This window comes from Trichechus manatus, unplaced genomic scaffold (assembly GCF_000243295.1).
Source record: "Trichechus manatus latirostris isolate Lorelei unplaced genomic scaffold, TriManLat1.0 scaffold00094, whole genome shotgun sequence".
Classification (NCBI taxonomy): domain Eukaryota; kingdom Metazoa; phylum Chordata; class Mammalia; order Sirenia; family Trichechidae; genus Trichechus; species Trichechus manatus.
The window spans coordinates 8,103,369-8,116,415 of NW_004444030.1; positions in this window are offsets into that span (position 1 = coordinate 8,103,369).

Genomic DNA, 13,047 nt, shown 5'->3' on the forward strand with positions numbered 1-13,047 from the left:
CATTAAGATTGCCACCTCAAGCTCTCTTTTGATTATTATTTGCATGAGCTGTTTTTTTCCATCCTTTCACTTTCAACTTATTTGTGTCCTTGGATTTAAGGTGTATCTCTTGTAAACAGCATATAGTTGGGTCATGTTTTTTAAATCCATTCTGCCATTCTCTGCCTTTTATTGGAGTATGGAGTCCACCTACATTTACTGTAATTACTAATAAGAAATGACTTATTTCTGCCATTTTGTTATTTGTTTGTGTGTCTTAAACCTTCTTTGTCTTTGTTCTTTACTACTGCTTACTTTCATGTTTCAGTGGTATATTGTAGTAAGCCTTTTTCGTTTCCTTCTCCCTTCCTTTTGTGTGTGTTTTTTATATATTTTCTTAGTGGTTACCATGAATATTACATTTAACAGCTTGTATTTATAACATTCTAAGGTAAATTGGTGCCAGCTTAACTTCAGTAACATATAAGAAATTCTGTATCTATACCATTCCTCTCCCCCTTTTGTTATCACTAATTGTATCTTTATATTTCTTGTGTTCTGTAATGTAATTTTATCCTTGCTTTTTATGTATTTGTTATTAAAAAACATGAAATATAAAATATTTATTTAGAATTATCAAGCATGAGTATTATTACTATCCCTTATACTTGTCCCTGCATTTCCCTTTATTAGGGATCTTTCATTTTATGTATAGCTTTGAATTACTTTCTAGTGTTTTTATTCTTCCATCTACAGAACTCCCATTTTTTTGTGGAGCGATCTGGTGGATATGAACTGTCTCAGCTTCTGTTTGTCTGGGAATATTTTAATTTCATTGTCATTCTTGACGAATAGTATTTCTGGGTGTAGTATTCTTGGTTGACAGTTTTTTTTTTTTTTTTAGCACTTTAAATATGTCATTCCATTGCCTTCTGGCTTCCAGTGTTTCTGAGGAGAAATTGACACTTAATCCTATGGGGATCTTTTGTATGGGACTTCTTCTCTCTCACTACTTTCAATATATTCTCTTTACTTTTTGAAAGCCTAACTGTGATGGTAAAGTAGAGGGTCAGTGAAAGAAAGGAAGACTGTCAACGAGATGGATTGACATAGTGGCTGCAATGATGGACTCAAGCATAGCAACAATTGTGAGGATGGCACAGGATCAGGCAGTGTTTTGTTCTGTTGTACATAGGGTTGCTGTGTGTTGGAACTTACACTTGACAGCACCTAACAACAACAACAACAGCAACAACAATGATGTGTCTTGGTGTAGATCTCTTTGGGTTTCTCCTGCTTGGGGTTCTTTGAGCTTCTTGGATTTGTAGATTCATGTCCTTCATTAGGTTGGGGAAATTTTCTGTCATTATTTCTTCAGATATTCTTTCTGTCCCTTTCTCTTTCTCATTTCCTTCTGGAATTCCCATTATGCATGTATTAGGTCTCTTGTTGTTATCCCATAATTCCATTAAAGTGTGCTCAGCCTTCTTGAGCCTCCATTCTTGCTGCTCTTCAACATCTGTAATTTTAACTGTCTTATCCTCTAATTTGCTGATTCTTTCTTTTGCCTGATTAAATCTGTTTGTAAGTCCTTCTATTGTGTTTCTCATTTCAGTTATTGTCCCTTTCAGTTGGAGTATCTCTTTTCTTAGATCCTCATTTTGTTCATGCATTGTTTTCCTTATTTCTTTTAGCTCTGTGTCTGTGTTTTCCCTTAGTTCTTTAGTTGTTTAATGTTTTCCATTTTTTTCATTATTTGGTCATCCCTAGATGTGCTTTTACTCCTGTTGTCACGTTCATTTGAATGAGCCATTATTTCTCTGTTCTTTGTGTATCTTGTGATTTTTTTTTTTGTTTGGGCATTGGAATTTTTGAGGGTGTTAACCTCTGTTTTCGCCAGTATTTGGTGTTTTTGCCGGCACTACTTTCTGTAGAAAACGCTTAGGTGGGCAGAGCCTTCTGCCTTTGCTTACTGCTTCCTTTCCCTCTCTGTGGTAGGTCCTTCTCCATCCCTGGTTTAATTAGGATCCAAAAGTTCCAGATCTCAGTCTGCAACTTTGAGTCTCTTCCAAACACACCAGAGAACACACTGTGGTCAGTCTGTACACCAGCAACCACTGCCACTCAGACAAAATATCATGTACTAGTCAATCTGTCCACCGGGGGTGCAGTCCTCTCTCTGGTTATTACACCCTTCCCTTCTCTGTTTCCACAACCTCTGTTTTTAGTCAGAAAACCCACACTCATGGTGCCCCCTTCAGGGCAGGGTGTTGCCCTCCGGTTTTGACCAAGGCTTTCTTCCTTGCTCTGTGAGGGCTGTTTATATCTGAGCTGGCATTCAAGGGAAGCACAGGCAGACTTTCCTCCATTTCAGAGGAGGAGGAGCTGGCACTCCCCAGGAGGAGGACCTCTGAGATATCTGTCTTGTAGGTTTCAGGGCCCCAGTCACCCCGTGGTGACTGGGGGAGTAGTCTCTACTTGGGTGACCCACCTCCTGACTCCTTTGTAGGGAACCTTCTGTAGGAGTTTGTATCAGACCAGCAGCCAACAGTTACTGGTGGGGGAGGAGTTGTCACATTCCAAATGGACCCTGGAGAGACCTGCCTTGTTGCTATCAGAGCCCCCTGAGTATGTTGGCTGTGGGTGTAGCCTCCACTAGAGATGCCTGCTTCCTAGCACACAGCAGTCTCAGTCAGCTGTCATCAGCACCGACTGGAAGGGAGAGCAGAGAGACCTGCTCTGACACACCAGGAGGTCTGTCCTTTTGGTTTCAGAGGCCTGAGCTATAGGGTACGCAGGGAGGCAGGTAGAGTATTGACTGAGAGTGGACTCCACTGCACCGGCCTTCTGTAGCAATTCGCAGTAGGCTTGCAGCTGACAGTGTCCAGGTAGGGGAGATGCTGGCACACTCCAAATGGACCCCTGGGGAGGCCTGCCTTGTTGATTTTAGAGCAGAAGCTTGTGGTGCTGCCTGTTTGTACAGGCAGGGGCTGTGATGGTTAGGGAAACAGCCTCTTTTTCTGGGGCCACTTCTCCACTTCACAGCAGCCAGTGGCCCATGTGGCTGGGGGGAGGGGCAGGGATGGTGGCAGGAGAAATTTTCCTACTGTATGTGACTCATGGTTGATTTGTTGATTCTTGCCTGTCTGCAGTTCCCTGTTGCTTTCCTCTGCTACCCAATTCAGAGTGCCTCAAAGCCGAGCACAGTTTCCTTGTATTTGTCAGAGAGGGTTGGAAAGGTGGTCTTTTTACGCTGCCATGTTCCCAGAATTCTCAACAATATATATGTTTTAATAGATTGCACTCTCATGATTACTTCTTCTCAGGTATTCTAAAGGCCCAAGTTTATTCAGTGAAAATTAGAGACAGGAATCATCTGAGGAAATGCATTGCGGATGGAAGTACCAGGATTGATGAAAATACTACTTTGATGCATATTATTCATTGTAATTTTGCACAACTTCTTGAGCTATGAATTGCTAGTGAGAAATAACACACTGAACACACCATATAATATTAGAAAACTGTTTATTATGTATATTTGCCTGTGTTTCCAGACTTTATGGACACCTGAACAATTTTGGTTAGCAGCTGTAGCACTCAACCACTACACCACCAGGGCTTCCAAAGAATAATCACTTATCTAAAACCCTGTTAAAATAGTCACTATGAAAAGGATATACTACTCTATGAAAAGCATCTGCTGTATACGATGTTTCCTAATTGATCCTTTTTTGTTCTGATCATTAAACTCACCTGCATATATACTTGGCATTCATTTCTGGAATCTTTTCCTCATGACTGAATCCACAAGAATGTATTTGCTTGCTTTGCACAAAGAACTGTTTTCTCTTGTGTTCTCACTTGTATTCTAAACTTCTTAAACACAGGATTTTATTTTTCTTTGCACAGCACAATACAGTCTCAGAAATGTTGCTGTTTGAAAATAGTAAAAAGACTTGCACTGGGATTGCTCTAGGAGAATAGTTTTCAAAGAAGTAGACTTTTATTATGGAGATTTAATAACTGTACAAATTATATTATAAATTTTGACAGTAGTATACAGCTTAATTAAATTTGGATATGTTTTATGTATCATATAATTTTTATATTATTCATGTAAGATATTTTGTATGGATTACTTGATAATGAAAGGCAAAGTAGCTACAATTTTAAGGTACTTTATAGTATTTTGATTCTCACAAATACCATGCAAGGTGGGTATTATTCCCATTTTACAGATGAGAAAATTAAGATTGAGAGGGTTTAAGCTACTTAATTAGGATCAGTCAGCGGGTAAATTGCAGATTGGGTATATGCAAGCCAGGGTCTGTCTGACTCCAAAATGTTATTACTGTTAGCTGTCTTTTAGTTGACTCTGACTCAGCAATCTTATGTATAACAGAACAAAATATCGCCTGGTCCTGCGCCATCCTTACAATTGTTTCTATGTTTGAGCCCGTTGTTGCAGCCACTCTAAAATACAGACTAAAAAAAGAATGACGTATGTATATTTCCAGTTTTTTTTTAAATGCTGGATTTTGCAAAGCTGATATCATATTAGAAAAACAATAATGTTTTTCATAGTAACATTGATACTCCAGGTATTTGATGTTCATCAATTTTTTCAAAAGTACATTTTTTCTCCTACTGACTCTCTTTAGAAAAGCATGAATTTATTTTATTTTATGGCGTGAGTGGATGAGTGAGTGAGCAAGCAGTTGGAAGGACCACTCTCCTAGTGCTGTTGCTATTTAGTTGTGTTACTTTCATCTTTGGGCCTCAGTTTCTTTACCTATAAAATGAGCATTTGGACTAGGTGCTTTCGCAAGTTGCTACTGCCCATTCTCAGAATTTGTATCTCTGGCTTTAAATACCAAATGAGTAAATATTAATTTAGAGAAGGGAAAAGATCATCATGGGGAGGTGAGGTTTAGAAGTCTTTGTGAAGGAAGTGAGTCCTGAATGGCACTTAGAGTGATGGAGTGGGTGGAGTGATGGTCTGGAATTCAGGAGAAGAGAGAATGAATACTGAAAGGGTAAAATTTCATAAGTGAGGTTACTCCAGTTGGGATGTGCAAAGCATATCTAGGATATAATGAGTAACTTTGTCTTAGTGGAGCAGTGAGATGTGAGAGCATATTGGGGAGTCAGCTTGGAAACAGAATGGAGACAGGATGGAGAGCCTTGAATGCCAGTTTGGTCTTTATCCTTTAAGGAAGAGGAAGCTGTTCATATTCTGTTTGCTTGCTTTTTTAAGGAAGATAAACAGCTGGATAAAGGGAAGCAAGGAAACCGTTGCAAAGCTATTGCAAGAATCTAGACATGAGGTGGTGGGTGCTTGGACCATGGTGGTGGCAGTGGAAATAGATGGCGGAAGGAGCATAGAGCTAACCTTGTGCAGTGCCTACTGTGGTGTCAGGCATTTTGCTAAATGCTTTTTATGTTACCTCATTTCATCCTCATAAGCATCCTGCAGATTGAGTGTGTTAGTTATCTGTTGCTGCATAATTATCCCAACAGATAGTGGCTTAAAACAACACACGTTTATTATCACACAGCTTCTGTGGGACAGTAATCTGGGCGTGGCTTAGCTGGGACCTCTGATTCAGGGTCAGTCCCAAGGCTGCACTCATCTCAAGGCTTGACTAGGAAGGATCGACTTCCTAGCTCACTCTTGTGGTTGTTGGCAGGATTCAGTTCCTCCAGGGTTGGTGGACTGAGACTTTAGATCCTCCTAGTTCCTTCCTGTGTTCCTTGCCACGTAGGCCTCTTCACAGAGCATCTCACGACATGGCAGCTTGCTTCATCAGAGTGAGCAAGCAAGAGAGCAAAGGAGAGTACCAACAATAGAGAGAGAGAATGAGCGAGAGTGTGAGAGTATGCATGTGTGTGTACACGTGCTGGCAAGATAGAAGTCACATTTTTTGTAACCTAATCATGGAAGTGACATCTCATTACTTTTTCTGTATTCGGTTCCTTAGAGGGAAGTTACTAGGTCCAGCCTACACTGAGGGGAGGGAATTACATATATATTGCTAGTGTTTACAGCATGATGTACAGAATAGCAGGCAATGAGGGTGGAGGAAAAGGTAAAAAACAACAACGACAACAAAAAAAACAAACTCATTGCTGACGAGTCGATTCTGACTCAGAGTGACCCTGTAGACAGACTAGAACTGCGCCATAGGATTTCCAAGGCTGTAAATCTTTACGGAAGCAAGCTGCCATGTCTTTCTCTCGAGGAGCGTCTGTTGGGTTCTAACCACCAACCATTTGGTTAGCAGACAAGGGCTTAACCACTGGGAAACCAGGTCTCCTTTGGAGGGGTAGGTAGGGAGTGTGTTTCATGCCATTTTTGACCCTGGAGGAGTAAAGCACATTTCAGTTTACAGGAGTGAAATATTAGAGCAACAGTGGATGTTTTTAGTGGAATGGTGGGGTTTGTAGGTAGAAAAGTATAAAAATCTTTGAAGCATAACTCTTGAAATAAAAACCAAATCTAAAGTGAGAAGTTAAGAAAAATTATAATGACCCTGTCTCTGTGAACGGAATGACTACAGCTCTGTGGTTTCTCAGTTATCATTTGTATTGTCTTAATTGATGTAGTCACCACCAGTGGATCATAAAAAGGCCAGAATAATGCCATCAGCTGTGTACATGGAGCCACGAATAGATTAGACCTTTGATATGTGATCAGTTTTGGAAACGTCAAGCTTTCACATTCCTCCTGGAGTTTGAATTATCTTAAAGATGGGAAACAGATTGTGCTCATTTTACTTTTGTTATGTCTAGGTTATTTCTAGCCACCCTTGCACATAGAAAAATCATTGTTAGTTTCACACAATTTAACTTTATAGTAAGATTCTACTGCAAGACACTTTTGGAAAATGTCCCAGATAAACACTGCTGAAGTCTCCATGTAGCTGCAGAGAGAACTGCTCTCACCATGAAAGAAAGTTGGGGGAAATTGGTTCTCGCACTGGAGAATTTTCAAAGCAGTGGTTATGTTTTCAAGTAGCTGATTAGTTGGTTTGCTTCCTTCAAAAATCCACCCACTGACTCCTGCAACTACTGAGTCAGGAGAATTCATAATTAAAAAAAGAGAATTGGAACACTGTTCTCCCTCTTTTTTCCTGGCAGTTATTGGCAAAAGAAATGACATTTTAGGTTTGTACTCTTAAAGATGCCCAACAAACAAGTCCTCACTAGTTTAAACAAAGTTCACCTACATCTAACAGGTTTATCATTCAGTAAAAACGCCCAATTTATTATGAGAATAAGTATGAACCAAGTTTTCAAGCCCTGTTTTCAATTTCACTATAATAAGTATGGACACTGTGGCTGGAAACAAACAGAAGAAATAGAAGGACTAGGGTTTTCATTTACCTTTTTGAATTTTTTATTTGACCACCAACTGAACCACAGATGGTTAACTGGGTGTCTCATGGGTATCTCACACTTACCCTTTCCAAAAGCGAATTTCTGATTTCTCCTTCAAAACCTGTTCCTACACCAGTCTTCTCTATAAATGCCGCCAACATCTACTCAATATTTCAAGTCAGAAACCTGCGAGTTATCCTTGATTTTTTTCTCTCCTTTCCCCACCTCTTACATACCATCTATCAGAAAATTTTGTTGTGTCTCCAAGATACATAATGATTTTTGTCTATTTCTTTCCATTTTCACCCTAGTCCAAGTTGCCACCGTTTCTTGCCTGGTTACTTGTATGGCTTCTTAACTGGTCTCTTGCTTCCACTTTTGTTCTCTTCCACACTCCTGTGTATCTTTCTAAAAGAGATAAATTAGATCATATCGCTGCCTCCATGTTACCCCTTGAAAGCTTCCTCTTGTTTTTAGAATGTAATCCAAATTCCTCACACTGGCCTACCAAGGCTTGTATGATCCAGCCATTGCCTATTTCGCCAGCCTCAAACCATTCAAAATGTTTCAGTCACATGAACTTTTTCTCAAGTCCTAAAGCCCACCAATGTCATTTCTGCTTCAAAATCTTTGTATTTACTGACCTTCTGCCTGGAATGCCCCTACCCCATCCCCTCCCACCCTATCTCCTTCATAAATCTGATTCATTCTTCAAATGTCAGCTTAAATGCCACCCTCTTGAAGAAGGCTTCCTTGATCACCCTATGTAGATAGAAATCCTCTGTTGTTTTGTATTTTAATACCTTGGCCTCCCCTCATCCCCTTTCTTGCAGTTTTCAGATTTTATACTTATTCATTTCCTTTTGTTTTATTTATTTTCTTACTACTTTATTATCTGTCCCAGCCACAAATACCTAGCTCAGTGTGTGGTACACAGCAGGTGCTGCTGAATAATTATTTATTGAGTGAATAAATGAGTCTGCCATCTGACAAGATGCTCCCTATATAGCAAGATACATAGTAAAGATGCCTGTGTAGTTATTGTCTTTCACCCAGGAGAGTAGGTTTGCCCCAGACAGGGATGGTCTCAGCTGATCTTGCAAAGAATGCTTTTTATCATCCCATCTGCTTGGCCCCCAACAACAGAGTTCCTTGTGGAAGGTAGAACTGAACTGATCTGTGGTAACACTGAGGCAATATGTGTTTTTTTTAGCAAACAAGGAGCTGGTTTGTTACCATAGCAACTCTCAGTAATTCCCAGAATACTTGGGGGAGAGGTCAAGATGCCATTCTTGAAGGATAAAACAGCATTTAGAAAATTGGAAAATGTAATTTAACCAGATTGTGGGATGTGACACGTTTCACTCTCATTTGAGATTGTGTTGATGACTGTAATAGTTAGTGAACTTCAGGGTTTGGACATTCCTTGATTTGGAAATTAGCATTATGCCAGCCACTATGTGTCCTGTGGCTCAGTCATAAGGACTCTTTAAGGTGGGAATCCTTTCCAGTTTACTGATAAGGAATCTGGGGCTTAAAGAGATTAAGAATCTTATTCCTAGTCACCTAGTAAGTGGAAGAGCTGGGATTTGAACCTAAGTCTGTTGGGCTGGGGGGTGGGGGAGGTGGGGAACAGACCCAGTAATTAAATTAACTCTTTCCAAATTTTTCCCAAGCTCTTTAAATGTGTATTTTCTCCATATTTTGTAATTTTAGCCAAAGACTTTTTGAGTTTGTTAACCTCAAGCATCTGGACTTAAAGTTATTTTTACATATAGGTTATATATGTAAGTGTAGATAAATATGTAGATATTTTTCCATATGTTAAATTATTTCCCACTCATATCAGGTATATATATATTTAACTTCATTCTATTTATGGACGTAACTTACATAAAATCACGGAGGGGGTAGTCCATATGTCTCAATTTTCCTGCTGAGTCATATTTGAAGAGATACAGCTCAGCAATCAAAAGTAAACTAACTCTAATTTTCACCTGCATCTCTTGAAGGACGTTAAAGGAGAGCAGGCTGTAGCCCAGAGCACCACTTGTAAAGCTCCCTTGCTTCTCCTTTCTTGTTCTCACAGACAGCCCACACTGCTCTAAGGCTTCTTTCTATCTCAACTCACATAATACTCAACCCAAACTTTGATTTTGTGAATCTTTCCCTTGCTCCCATTGCCTCTCTCCACTCGACTCTTTATTGCACAGAATAATTTAACCCTTTTATCCATTATTTTGGACTCAAACATACCAGCAATCATAAAGATGGCAAAGGACTGGGCAACACTTCCTTCTGTTATACATAAAGTTGCCATGATCCAACTCTATGGCAATGAACTACAACAACAACCCATTATTTAGATTCTCTACAAGAATGAGAGACTGGGAGTGGACCAAGAAAGCAAGAAGATATTCTACTTAGAAACTTGAAGGGTAGGGGTGAGCTTGGGGCCAGAGCTTGGGGCCAAAGCTTGGGGAAAGAGTGTGGATAGTCATACATTAGCTATTTCTTGTAACAATTACAAGTTAGAAATTTTAGTCTTTGTTATAGACACCACTTTATTTGCACATATTTGTATTGTTATAATATTTGGTTTTCTTATACATCATTATTTTCATTGGCTAATTTTCAGTAGATTGCCAGGGCTTTCTTCCTAGTCTGTCTTAGTCTGGAAGATCTGCTGAAATTTGTCCACCATGGGTGACTCGTCTAACATTTGAAATGCCTTGGCATAGCTTCTCCATTATGTTTGGTAAAATAGAGAACCAATAAAAATGAAGGAAACCCTCAATGAAATGGATTGACACAATGGTTGCGACAACGAACTCAAACATACCAATGATCATGAAGATGGTGCAGGACCTGGCAATATTTAGTTCTGTTATATGTATAAGGTATATTACTGGCAACTAACAACAAATACATGATTGTGTCATTTGCAGCTGCTATGTTGTTCCTGTTTTATAGATGAAGAAACCAAGGCACACAGAAGTTAACTAACTTGTACAAGGCTCCGTAACTAATAAGGGGCAAAATCAAAAGAAATTGAACCCAGGCATCCTGGCTTCAGAGTTTATGTGCTTTTAACCACTTGCCATACTACTTCCTTTATTAGATAATACACTTTTATTTAATTATTAATATTTTCAATATTTACTTAAAAAAAATAGTGTGATAGACTAAAAAATAGTTGATAGACAAGAAGGTACTGTGTGAATTTTCTGCCTGTTCTAATTTTTTTTTCCTGCTGTGAATGGTGAGCATGTTGTAGCTGGACCATTGACCAGGCCTAGGACTCCTGCTGTACAAAGAGCTTTGTGCTAATGGAATTTAGAAGACAGTAGTTTTCTTTCTTACTTTCTCAGAATGAATTATCACTTCCCTTAGATGGGTAGGCAATTGCTGTTTCTAACACAGAATAAGAATGTATGGAATTTAGAAAACATAAAGCTGCCAACAAGAAAACACAAAAATGGAAGAACAAGGTTGGACAAGTGAGTGTGGGAGTGATAAACAGTCAATCTAGTGTTCATCTCCTTTACTTTCTATGTGTAACTTGCAGCATGTGGGCTTCCTTGCAGTTGTGTGTATGTATGTTTTGGGGTGTACCATTTTGCAAATAGTGATGATCAGGAAGTGATTGCTAATTTTGAAACCACAAATATACCTAATTCTTAACACCTTTACCCTTATTCTGCTACCTGCCCTGGTAACTGCTGTCTGCCAATCACTTAAGGAGTAACCAAGGATGACAAATACCTAGAATGTGTGCTGCTTCAATTCCTGCCTCCTGAGCCCAAGGGAGATATCTCTAGTTGAACACAGCACTTTATTTCTGAGCTTGGATTTTGCTTCAGAATTCTTCTCAAAAGTTGTCCTGGCAGCCTCTATCAGTCAGATAAGGTGTAAGATTAAACCTATTTACCATTCTTGTCTAGACCCTTAGAACTAGGTCTGACTTTGACAGAGAAATCCAAATTGAGACCTGGAAAAGGGCTGAGAGACCTGGAGAAGGGCTGAGACACCTGGGTCAGTCCTCTTTATCTTTATTTCTAACAGATGAGAAAACTGAGGTGGAAGAAGATTAGGTGACTTGTCTATAGTCACTTTTCTACTTAGTAGCAGAACTGGAATTTAACAGGTTTCCTGCCTCCTGATCCAGTGCCCTTGCTCAACTTACCTGAATGCAGCTACCCATATTTCTTTGAGTTTAAACAGTTTCCAGTTTCAGCGAGCATCTTTGCTGGTGCTATGGTTAGTGGCAGTCAATATTTGTCACACTTGCCACACAGAACCTGAGATGAAGGCCAGGTTGGACCATGAGAGCTAAATACGAAACTTGTCCCTACTTGTTGGGTTGGGACTCACTGTGGTTTTGTCTTGGGGATGGCAGCAGAAAAGTGGGGCACAGAGGAACACTTCTAGAGCATGTAGCCTGCTTGTTGTGTCAGCGAGGGCATCCTAGACCCTCTCCTTGTTGAGGCAGTTGTTCTGGGGGATCTTCGGTATACACTCAGGGATCCCTCATAGTGTCCTAGTTAAGGGTGTGGGCTCTGAAGTGGTATAAAACCCGTGTTCAAAATCCAGGTTTACCTCTTATTTACTGAGTGACTTCGGGAAAAATCATATTACTCTCTTGGCCTGAATTTCCTCATCTATAAAATGGCAAGCTCTTATAGGGTTGTTATGAGGATTAAGTGGCATGACGCATGGAAAGTGTTTAGCACAGTGTCTGGCAGATACTAATAGTGACTACTGAGTGATGTCATGGAAAACGGCTGAGTACAGAGCTCCAAGAATAAGTCCCTCCATTGAGGCAACCATTAAGCTAGCAAAAACTGGAAGAATCTACTTTTTTTGAACTCTGGAATCTAATAAAAAAACTTACACCAACCAGGGGAGTGTTTAATGAAGAAAGAGTCTGCTAAATTTCAGTGTTTAGGGAAATCCCTACCAGGTCACTGGCTGACTACTGAGATAATGGAACACAGACTTCAGTAACCACCCATGACAAGGAATAGTCTTTGCAAAAATAGTTTGGAAGAAGTCATTATCAAATGGATGACTACAGACCTCAACAAGCAACAACAGCAAACCATGGGGAGGGGAAAAATCTGATTTCCAGAGTTATCACATTATGATATTTAAAATGTCAATTTTCAACAAAAAATAACTAGGCATGCAAATAAACAGAAAGTATAGCCCAGTCACAGGAAAAAAGAAACTTACAAAAACTGTCCCTGAGAAAGCCCAGACATTGGTCTTACAAGACAAAAATTTTAAGTCAACTATCTTAAAAATGCTTGAAGAGCTAAAGGAAAATATGGACAAAGAACAAAAGGAAACCAGGAGAATGATGTCTGAACAAATAGAGAATATCAATAAAGAGACAGAAATTATAAAAAGGAACCAAACAGAAATTCTGGAGCTGAAAAGTATAATAACTGAAATAAAAAATTCACCAAATGGGTTCAACAGCAGATTTGAGCAGGCAGAAGAATCAGCCGACTTGAAGATAGGTCAATTGAAATTATCCAGTCTGAGGTGAAGAAAGAAAAGAAGAATGAAGAAAAATGAACAGAACGAAGGGACCTGTGGGACACATTTGGGGTGCCAACATATGCATAATGGGAGTCCCATAAAGAGAAGTAAGAGAGAAAGGGACAGAAAGAATATTTG